Source organism: Lepus europaeus, chromosome 1, assembly GCF_033115175.1.
Source record: "Lepus europaeus isolate LE1 chromosome 1, mLepTim1.pri, whole genome shotgun sequence".
Classification (NCBI taxonomy): domain Eukaryota; kingdom Metazoa; phylum Chordata; class Mammalia; order Lagomorpha; family Leporidae; genus Lepus; species Lepus europaeus.
In genome coordinates, this window is record NC_084827.1 from 88,284,012 (window position 1) to 88,296,738 (window position 12,727).

Below are 12,727 nucleotides of genomic sequence, written 5' to 3' on the forward strand. Positions count from 1 at the left end.
AAGTAAAAGCTTTTATTCATATTATGAACTTAATTTTATTTCTTTTCTGGGGAAATATGAAATACTAATCTCACATCCCTATGTACTCTGGAGAAATAGAAGCAATTGTTAACATAGCACAAAATGGAAGCATCCATGAGAAGAAAGAGAGCTGAGGAGTATTTATCCTCATGGTTAAGATGCCTACCTCCCACATCAATATTCAATGTCCAGCTCTGACTCCTGACTCTGTATTAGCAACAATGTAGCCTCTGGGAGGCAGTGGCAATCACTTAGGTAATTGAGTTTCCATTATCCACAAGGGAGACCTGGATGGCATTTTCAACTTTTGGTTCTTGCCTTTTTCTGCCCTAGGCTGTTTTGGGCATCTGGGAGAGAACCAACAATGGCAGCTCGCTTTAGAAAGAACTGAAGAGAGACAATTTTATGGGTTTTCTGTGGTTTTCTTCTTCTCATTTTAGTCCACATCTTTTTTTTTATTAGTTTTTATTTCATAGGTATAACTTTAGGAATATAGTGGTTCTTTCCCCAAACTCTGCCCTCCCACTCCCACTCTCGCCCCAACTCTTACTCCCTCTCCCATCCCATTCTTCATTATGGTTCATTTTTAGTTTGATTTTATATACAAAGGACCACCTCTATGCTAAGTAAAGATTTCAACAGTTGGCACCCACACACACACAACATATAAAGTACAGTTTGAAAACAATTTTTGCAGTTAATTCTCATAGTATAACTCATTAAGGACAGAGGTCCTACATGGGGAGTAGGTGCACAATGATTTCTGTTGTTCATTTAACAATTAACACTCTTATTTATGATGTCAATGATCACCCGAGGCTTTTGCCATGAGTTGCCAAGGCTATGGAAACCTTTTGTGACCACAGACTCCATCAGTATTTGGGCAAGGCCATAAGTAAAGTGGAAGTTCTCTCTTCCCATCAGAGAAAAGTGCATACTTCTTTGATGGCCCCTTCTTTCCACTGAGGTCTCACTCAAAGAGAATCTTCATATAGGATATTTTTTGCCACAATATCTTGGCTTTCCATGCCTGAAATGCTCTCACAAGCCTTTCAGCCAGACCAGGAAGCCTTAAGGGTTGATTTTGAGGTCAGAGTGTTACTTACAGCAATTGTCATTTTAGGAATCTGCTGTGTGAACTGCTTCCCATGTTTGACATTCCTTCCTTTTTAATTCTATTTGAGGACCAGTTCTTTATTTCTATTTTTTTAATTTTCTTTATTTTTTTCTTTTATCTTTTTCATACTATAATTTGAAGTCTTTACTTAACATAGAGTTAATCATATGTATATGAGGCCAATTGAAAATTGATCCCAGTTAAAAATAAGAGGGGGAATGAGGGAGGGAGGAGGAAGTTTGTAACTGTAAAGCTATATAGTTCTGCACACAGTCCTATGCACTTACTACTAAGGATACAGTTTAAAAACTTATCATGGGACTCCAATCCCATTAAAATTGGTGGTAAAAATGCCATCTTAATTGTGAAAGTGCTCATATTAAGTGTTAAAGTGAACATAGAGAAAGGATTAAGTGCTAAAAAGATCATATAAATAACATCAAGTGCCTGGTAATAATAATCTACTTCTGAGAACTGCCTGCAAGTATCTCTACAAATTTCAAGGCACATTCTAGGCCCTACAACAAATCATCATTTTTAATTCATATATTCACATTTAATGTGTTTATTGGCTTGGCTTAAGCTAGCATAAGTAGACTTCTGTAACTCGTAAATCGAAGTATCCAATTAACACAACTATCCTATAACCTGCTATACTTGAAGCTGAATAGTCTATCTTTTCTCTCCTTGTAGGCAGATTGCCTGGGGAAGCTAACTCATAATCAGCTTGTTTGTTGATTGTGAAAGCAGCAAAAAATGAGATATTTAAGTTGAAGTGTAAATAATATCAAATTTATGTACGTTTTAGTGTCATAACAGCAAGTATTTATCTTGTCCACAGGATTATAAGAGTCCAAGCTCTCAGGTTTTATGACTCTATTTTTCTGGACAGTGTTTAATCCTTTGTAATTATATTATCTCTATATTCATGGCTGATAAATCCCTATTTTCACACAATTTTTATGTCTATAATGCTGTATACCAATAAGCTCCAGTTGAATCTTTTAGGTGACTCTGCTCATCTATTTCTTCAAGTAAATATTGAATTTCATAATTAATGTTTGTAGAAAAATAGCATTTCCATTATTTTAAAGTACCTTAGAGACATCTTATGATTCTTGCAACTTGCTGATAACAATAATTTCGAGGCTAACAGGGATCATTGCCAGAAGCAAGTTTGAAAACTTTAAACTTGCAACTGGTAACTGAAAACTACTCAAATGTGAAATCTTACTGCTACAAACATTCCAAACTATTTCAACATCTGTTTTTATACCTCTGCATTATAATGTGGCCTCCATTATAATAATTGTAATACAAAGGGAAATATATAACCTGACATACAGGTAGATAACCTACACAGACCCATAAAAGGAGTCATATCACCTTGGTTTACTCCTCTTGGTCTATAAGTGACCACACCACACAGTGTCCAGAAAAGGGTGAAGAGGCATTCATTTTTCAACAAGTAGATGGGTGAAGAGATACTAGATATGTAGATGGATGAGCGGTAGGTAGAAAGACAGAATATTGATAGTCACTGAGTATTTATTTAGATAGTAAGTAAAAATGCTTAAGGATAGTTTGAGAATAAAAAGCCATAAAAAGTCATCAAAGGTAAAAATATGTAAGAGGAATGAGAAACACACATATTTCAGAGGTCAAAGTGAAGCATCATGTCAGTAATCCAGAAAAGCAAGTAAGTGCATATGAAGCATTAGGAGACATCAAAGAGCCTGAAACTAAAAAGATTTGCCAAGTAAAACATTTAGATGTTTCCAAATAGCATGAAGACTGTACCTTCTTCAGAAGATAAAAGTAATCTACTCTAAGAGATCAAAATCATAGATATTAAAATGATTCTGAAAAAAATGTGGTATCACATGTGTGTATATGAGACACATGAAATGTATTCACTTAAAAAACAAATATATATATATATATATTATATATATATATATATATAGAATCCAAAGTCTAGTATACTAACTACATAATGCTATTGAGGATGTAAAGCAACAGGAAATTTCATTCATTGCTGGTAGAAATACAAAATGATACAGCCACCTTGGAAGACAGCTTGGCAAGTTTTTACAAAGTTAAACATACCTTTCCCATATGATCTGGCAATCACACTCCCTGGCATTTACCCAAAGGAGTTGAAAACATATGTCTACACAAAATCCTGCACATGGACATTTATGGCAGTTTCATTTGTAACTGCCAAACTTGGAAGCAACTAAGATCTCCTTTAATAGGTACTTTGAAAAATAAAAAATACATACTGAAAATGGAAAATTATTTGTACTAAAAGGTAATTAATATCAATTCATGGAAGGCACAGAAAAAACTTAAATGCATATTACTAAGTAAAAATATCATACACACTGTATGATTCTAACTGCAGCCATACATTTCTTAATGACAGGAATAATTTCGAACAATGTATCATTAGCAAATTTTGTCATTGTGCAAACATTATCAGGTATACTTACATATGGTAAAACAGCTATGGCATCACTAGATGATAGAATCTTAAGAGACTACTATTGTATATATGATCTGTCATTGATTAAAATATCCTTATATGGGATATCTTGGAAAAACAAGACTACATATCTTGTAATGGGTTTTTGGTGCAACAGTCAATCCACTGCTTGGGAAACCAACATTCCAGGCCAGAGTGCCTTGGTTTGAGTTCCTGCTGTGTTTCAGATTCCATCTTCCTCCTATGTGTACCCTGGGAGCCAGCAAGTGATGGCTTAAGTGCCTGGGTCCGTCTTAACCATCTGAGACACTTGGATTGAGTCCTGGACTCCTAGCTTTAGTCTGGCTGCTGTGGGCATTACAAGAGTGAACCTGCAGATGGAATATCTCTCTTGGTTTGTTTGTCTGTGTCTGTTTCTCCATCTTTCAAAGAAAAATAAATAAAGAAAGAAAGAATATTTTTAAGAGAGTGTACATCTTCATATAAATTTCCCTTGGTTGGTAAAACATTCTTTAGTGTTAGTTGATCTATTTCTCTATGACTTAGATTTCTTTTTCTACTTCTTGAGCAATTCTACATTTCAATTGTACTTTCTTTCCCTCTGATAATGCTCAAGTACCTATGGTTAAAAAAGATTAATTTATATATTATCTACTTAGGGGAAGTTCTAACCTATCTGGATATTAATAACACCTTATTTTATGAAGCTAATAAAAATAAAATTATGAGTCAAACACTAAACTAAATAGCTTTTTAAGCTAATAATATCTTCATAAGAACATTATGAAATAGGTATTGACATTATCTCTAGTATAAAGAAATTAAGGCATAGAAAATTCAAGATATGTTTCCATAATCAGCCTTCTAGCAGGTTGCAAACCGGATCTCAATTCAAGCAGTCAATTCAGAGAGAGCTTCCTGGTTAACAGGGTCAAGCACTTTATATAGATATTGCTGAACTTTACCAAATGACACGAAAATCTATTTCAAAACCCAGAAGCAACCAATCTGTAATTGAATGCTAAAACATTCTTTCTTCCAATTCTCATGTATTCTGAATATGCTGAGTTTCAGGTGCCAGAACAGGTATTATAGATACAATCATAAATAAGCCAATTACTTATCGAGGGTAGAGGTTGAAGTCAGACCCAGGAATAACGGCATGCAGGTTTTTCTACCCTCTTTCTGCCCTCAGCAGATGGTCAATCAATAGCTTTTGGCCAACACTGTGAATGTTTTGTTATTATATGCATAATGCTGTTTGTTGGATATGAGTAAAGCCATGGAGAAGTCAAATTGTCACCTTCAACTTCAAGGTTCATAACATTTAATTCAAAAACATAATTAGAAATCTTAAACCATATTCAGTGGGGATATATAAAATCATTGATTTTAAGATGTCTGAGAGTGAAGAAATCATGAAAATGGGATTTTTAGTACACCTCCCAACTAAATGATAATAGGAAAAGGGGGGGGCAGTTCTGTTATATTTGTTATTTCATTGAATATCTAGGTAATGTTTGGCTTGAATCAAGAATTTCTTGTCTGAACAAACAGTCCAAAAACCATCGGACTGTAAACTGCTTTCATCTTTCACAGCTTACAGATCAATATAAGTAACTGAGACAACTTTCTTCTCCTTTCTGTGCCTCTGAATGAATACCTTTCATATCAACTTCCCCCTGAACTGCTGCTAATGGAGTTTCCTGAAACCATTTTTTAAGGTTAAGAGACATAAACCAAAGTATCTTTTATCCCTTTCCCCGCTGCAGCCATCACTCAGACTCCAAATTTGCTCTATATGGACTAGAAAAGAAATCTCTGCAGCTGTCCTCATTTTCCAGCTTTTCTTGCCACACTCCAGAGCCTATAATTCTGATTTTTAACAACACAATGTGAGGAAAGCTGTGTTCACATGACCATGGAGATTTGGTATCACAAAAATAAGAAATGTATCTGTTCAAAAAAGTTTTAAACATATGAAAATAACATTTCATAAAATTACTGATTAATAAACCAAAATTAAAGAAGGTATGAGCTTTGCAATCAGGTAAATCTGGGTTCGAAACACAGATCATCTAAATTAATCATCTAAATTAATGAAACATTAATAAAATAGGTATCAATCATATTGTAGTGGTAGCTGGGACTAAGTAAGCTATGTTTGATCATTGTCAGGGTCTTTGATGATCTGCTTGAGTCCATGTTGAGTTTGATCATAATTTAGAAATAATAGGGATATATAGACTATTTGTATTGTATCTAGAAAACGTAATGACCTAACCAAAAATTTATAAACTGAACATTACCGATGAACTGGTAGGGTATTTAAGAGGTATTATTTAAGAGATTATAAGGGTGAAGCCTCATGAATGGGATTAACACCATTATAAAGAGATGCTGGAGGGACCCACGCCATGGCACAATGGGTTAATCTTCAGCCTGAGATGCCGGCTTCCATATGTGATCTGATTTGAGTCCTGGCTGCCCCTCTTCCCATCCTGCTCTCTGCTATGGCCTGGGAAAGCAGTGGAAGATGGCCTGAGTGCTTGGGCCCCTGCACCCACATAGGAAACCAGGAGTAGGCACCTGGCTCCTGGCTTCGGATTGGTGCAGCTCTGGCCATTGAGGCCATCGGTGGAGTGAACCAATAGAAAGAAGACCTTTCTCTCTGTCTCTTCATTTCACTATCTGTAGCTCTCTCATACCTGCTACTATGTATACATACCTGCTATGACAATAAGTTGACTACCTATGAACTAGTAAGAAGGCCTTCATGAGATATCACATAGCATTCAGAACTGTGAGAAATAAATTGTACTATTTATCAGCCACCAAGTCCAAAGAATTTTGTTGTGAACAAAGGTAAGGGTACATCCTAATTTTCAGAATCTTGGAAATAAATATTACTCTAATGACTGCATTTCAAACTTTATTGAAAGCAATCATTTAGACAAAATTTGGGTCTCAATGCACTTTAAAATCCTTTTGCATTTCAGTCTTCCACCAATTGATATAACAAGCAATATTCCATTACAAGTAAAAGCTTCAGATGAGATGTGGGAAGACCAAACACGCAAATACAACCTTTGCTATAATTTGGAGTTGTTTGTCACCTAGAGCACTTCCTCTCTGGTCCTGAAAAATTCTCGAGCTGAATCAAGCAATGCTCATAATATTTATTCTTCCTAAAGAGAGAAACAACAAATCATATTATCTTCCATATTCTGTATCCCTAATCTATACTACAGAAAATTTCTGTTGGTTGCTCCAATCCATGGATTTAAAAAAAATACATATTGTTAAACAATTGCAAAAGAAAAGAAGAAAGAAAACAGAATATAATTGGTTTAAAGTCCCTATTATTTCTGATGAATTCATCAGAACATCTTTCTTTAAGGAAAGATAATCCTTTATCTTCTAAAAGAAGGAAGTCAGAATAAAATTCAGGGTAGTCACAAAAAATAATTCAAGTGAATCACAAACCTTTATTTAAGAACTCAAAGTTTATAACTGTTAGGAGAAAACATAGCACTAAATCTTCACAACCTATGGCTATACAATATTTTCTTACATAAAACATCAAAAAATAAAAGAAAATAGAGATTAATTAAACTTTATCAGAAGTAAAAACTTTTATATGTAAAAAGACAACATCAAAAACTGCAAAGACAGGACCACTGTTGTGGTGCAGCAGCTTAAGATACCACCTGTGAATAGATACTTTTCAAAAGAGGAAATCCAAATGGCCAACGGACACATGAAAAAAATGTTCAGGATCACTAGCAATCAGGGAAATGCAAATCAAAACCACAATGAGGTTTCACCTCACCCCAGTTAGAATGGCTTACATACAAAAATCTACCAACAATAGATGCTGGCAAGGATGTGGGGAAAAAGGGACACTAAGCCACTGTTGGTGGGAATGCAAACTGGTTAAGCCACTATTGAAGTTAGTTTGGAGATTCCTCAGAAACCTGAATATAGCCCTACCATACAACCCAGCCATCCCACTCCTTGGAATTTACCCAAAGGAAATTAAATTGGCAAATAAAAGAGCTGTCTGCACCTCAATGTTTATTGCAGCTCAATTCACAATAGCTAAGACATGGAATCAACCTAAATGCCTATCAACAGAAGACTGGATAAAGAAATTATGGGATATGTACTCTATAGAATACTACACAGCAGTCAAAAACCATGAAATCCGGTCATTTGCAATAAGATGGAGGAGTCTGGAAAACATCATGCTGAGTGAAAGAAGCCAATCCCAAAAGGACAAATATCATATGTTCTCCCTGATAGGTGACAACTAACTGAGCACCTAGAAGGAAACCTGTTGAAGTGAAATGGACACTATGGGAAACAGTGACTTGATCAACCCTTGTCCTGACTGTCGAGGAACAACTTACTATTTTATTCCTTTTAGTATTTTTTTGTTCTACTTAATACCATTGCTTGAACTCTGTAATTAACACACAATTATTCTTAGGTGTTTAAGTTTAACTGAAAAGTGATCCTTGTTAAAAATAAGAGTGGGAATAAGAGAGGGAGGAGATGTACAATTTGGCACATGCTCACTCAGACTTACCTCTAATGGTAGAGCTAGAAACGTGCCAAGGGATTTCAATTCAATCCCATCAAGGTGGCATGTACTGACGCCATCTCACTAGTCAAAGTGATCAGTTTCAATTCATAATTTATCATAATGATAGGATTAAGTGTCAAAGGGATCACATAAACAAGACTAGTATCTGCTAAAACTAACTGATAGAATTAAAAAGGAGAGAGCAATCCAACATGGAGAGCTGGATGCACAGCAAACTCATAGAATGGCAGATGTCCTAAATAGAACTCTGGCCTCAGAATCAGCCCTTAAGGCATTCAGATCTGGCTGAAGAGCCCATGAGAGTATTTCAGGCATGGAAAGCCAAAACACTGTGGCAAAAAAAAAAGAAAAGAAAGAAAGAAAGACCTGAATGAAAGATCTTTGTGAGGTAGATCCCAGCAGAAAGAACAGGCCATCAAAGAAGGAGGTACCTTTCTCTGAAGCGAGGAGAGAACTTTCACTTTGACTATGGCCTTGTCTAATAAGATCAGAGTTGGCGAACCTTGGCAGCTTATGACAAGAGTCTCGGATGATTACTGACGTCATAAATAAGAGTGTCAATTTTTAAGTCAACAACAGGAGTCACTGTGCACTTACTCCCCATGTAGGATCTCTGTCCTTAATGTGTTGTACTATGTGAATTAACGGTATAAATAGTACTCAAATAGTACTTTATACTTTGTGTTTCTGTGTGGGTGCAAACTATTGAAATCTTTACTTAGTATATACTAAACTGATCTTTTGTATATAAAGATAATTTAAAATGAATCAAAAAAATAAAATGAATGTTGATGAAGAATGGGATGGGAGAGGGAATGGGAGATGGGATGCTTGTGGGTGGGAAGGAGGTTATAGGAGGAAAAAGCCACTATAATCCAAAAGTTGTACTTTGGAAATTTATATTTATTAAATAAAAGTTAAAAAAAAGATACCACTTGTGATGCTGGCATACCGTATCAGAGAGTTGTTTTAAGTGTTAACTTTCCCACAGCTGATACAGTTCCCTGCATGCTAACTGGGAAATCAGTGGAAGATGACACAAGTGCTTGGGAACCTGCAGATCATGTAGGGGACCCAGAGAGAGTTCCTAGTTCCTGGTTTCAGCCTGTCTCAGCCCCAGCTATTGTGACCATATAAGGGAGTGAACCAGCATGTATCTTTTTAGGCTCTCTCTCTCTCTCTCTCCCCCTTCCTTTCTCCCTCATTTCCTCCCTCCCTGTTACTCATCCTTTCAAAAAATAAATAAATCGTTAAAAAAGATTTGAAAGAATTAAAGAGAGAAAGAGACTGAGACAGAGAGATAGGGCTTCCATTCACTGGTTCACTCCATAAATGGTTGCAATGGAGCCAGGAGCTACATCCGGTACTTCCATGAGGGAGTGGTGGGGAGGGTCCAAGGACTTGGGCCATATTCTTCTGCTTTTCTAGGTGCATTAGCAGAGAGCCGGATTCAAACCAGCATCCATATGGGATGCTGACATTGCAGGCAGCAGCTTCACCTGCTATGCCACAGCTCCAGCCCCAGTAAATCTTTTGTAAAAAGTGAAAACACAAGGGCTGTATCTGACAGTTAAGGCACATGACTCATATTGGAAATACTCCGGGGTCAATATTCTTTGTCTTCTAACTCCAAGATTCCTGCTAATGCAGACTGTAGAGGCAGTGTTGAAGGTTTAAGAAATTGATTTCCTGGCAACCATGTGTCAAAACTGGCTCCCAGCTTGACCCAGCCATTGTATGTATTTGGAGAGTGAACCTATGAATGAGAGCTCTCTCTTTCTCTATCTGTGTCTCCCTCTGACAGTCTGCCTCTGAAATTTAAAAAAAGTATATAAATAAATAAAAACAAAACATAAGTGAAAAGACAATCTATGGAATGAGAGAAAATATTTGCAAGTAATACATTTGTAATAAATGTGTACCAGAAGTACATGAAATACTTTTTTAAAAGTTTATTTATTTTGAAAATCAGAGTTATAGAGAGAGAGAGAGAAAGAGAGAGATCTTCCATTCGTTCATTCACTTTCTGAATGGTCACAATGGACAGCGTTGGGCTAGGCTGACTCCAGGAGCCAGAAGTTTCATCTGGGTCTCCCATGGAGGAGTCAGGGGCCCAAACCCATGGACCATCTTTTACTGCTTTTCTCAGACCATTAGTAGGGAACTGAGTCTGAAACGAAAAATAGTTCCATGAAATACTATTAAAATTCAACATTAAAAGGAAAACTCAGAAGAAAATGGGCAAATGTTTTGAGTAAATAATTAACCAACGAAGATAAACAAATAAATAATAAGTATGAAAGAACTTCAAAGTTCATGAATAACAAAATAATGCTATTCCTTGAACTTTTTGAAATATCCTCATATATTAAAAGAAGTTGCTGAATATCACTAGCCATTGGGAAAAGCAAATCAAAAATCAAAACTACAGTGAGGTACTATTTCACACCCAATTAGGAAGGTATAACTAAAAAGACATATAATAATAGCCATTAATGAAGATGTGGAGAAATTGGAACACACATACATTACTGGTGGGAATGTATAATATTGTGGCTGCTTAGACAAACAATTTGGCAGTTTCTGAAAATGTAAAATGTGTTATTATTACATGATTCAGCAGTTCCACTCCTTAGTATAAATCCAAGAAAATGAAAACTATCTGCACAATCCATTGTATAGAAATGTTTTTTAACATCATTATTAATAATAGCCAAATGCGTAAACAATGCAAGGGTTATCCACTTATGATCAGCGAATAGAATGTAGGCTATTATTCCCAACAAGGACATAGTATTCAGTAATAGTAAGGAATGAAGTACTGATACCTGCCACAATTGTGAGAATTATTAAGAGAAAGAAGCCAGTCACAAAGAACCACATATGGTATGGCTGCATGTGTATGAAATATTCAGAGTAGATAAAGTTGTAGAGATAGAAAGTAAACAAGAGGTTGTCCAAGTCTGGAGGACTGGGGAGGTATGAGGAGTGAGTGCTTTTAGGTATGGGTTTTCTTTTTCAGGATAGAAATTTGTAAAAATGATATTGGTAACCTTTGCACAATTTTTGTGAGCATGAAAACTGCTTCTTTTCTAGAATTTGTCCCAAATGTTACTCACCTATTCAGAGCTAACACAGCTTGGGCAAGGTGAGAAGCAATGTCCAAGATAGGTAGATCTGTGCATCAGCAGAGCTTTTGCTGAAAACTTAAGCCAGCCTCTAAATCAGAGACTTCACAACTTTCTTCTTGCTAAGTTAAGGAATAACAATGTAGACAGCCAAAGAGTTTTTAAATTGCCTAAGTATATCAACTCATGTAAGAGCAGTCAGGCCACCAAAGGTGAATTTGTCACTGAACATGGCAATATATACATAATACTCAAATCCATACCATGTATTTGACATTGTTTAAAGCAGAGTTTTAAAAATAATCTCTCAGCTAGCATCTATGACACTACTGGTAGCATAAAAAGGTCAATGACTGTCACCCAATGGCTCTTAGACAATGCCTGTCATCATTATTAAACACATTTTAAAGGTGGGGACTCAGGGCTGTGAACACTTGGTTTACATATATGTAGGAAGATGATGGGTAGATAATTGTGCAGGAGTTCAATACCAAAATAAAAAACATTACCACTACTATAGATTGGTTTGTAGTATACTTTATATTGCTTTAGACCTGTTTCAAAATCTAATAATCATATGTTTTCATTGTATCAGTTACTTTGGAGAGAAACAGAATGATTTAAAATATATACTTACAGACCTGTGCTATCAATGAAGCAAAATGCAATGAGCTAATTAAATGAATAGTAAAGGGAACAACTTATTATAAACATGGAAAAAATTATCAAATTGAGCTTCATCAGGAGAATATACTCAGACTGAAAAGAATATCTTTCTTTTGTTATTAAGCTATTGGCAAGATTTAACCATAGTTATTCCACAGGGAATCCTTGATAATTGATTATTATTCTCTGTTACACTTCAAAAGACAACCTGCTTAAACTAAAAGCAGATATTCCACCTCATTCAGAGTTGTATTTACTTAATTATTGGTACTGTTTTCTTGGGGAAATTGAAGTGGATTTTTTTTTTTACCACCATGAGATTCATAGGGCCCAGAGATGACATTATCAGTTTTCTGTAGCAATTCTCATTTTTCTTAAAATCATGACCCATTTGATATCTTAAAAAGAGCAGCATTAATTTTAATTTGTCATATTGTAGGGTTTAAATTGACTAAATGTTAATAGCATTCTTCTTGAGTAATCAGTTCTACATGATTAACCTAAAAATTGCCAAAACATTGTTTACTCTTCATTTGTATCTGAAGAAAAAGGCATGATGAGTCACAAGGGTTGGATTAATTTACTTTCTGATCTGTATTAAAACTTGCCACAATGATTCATAATCATTTTACTTGATATTTATCCTGACAAAACAGCTTAATTTTAACAGCAGCTGATTGGAAAATAATTCCAGGCCA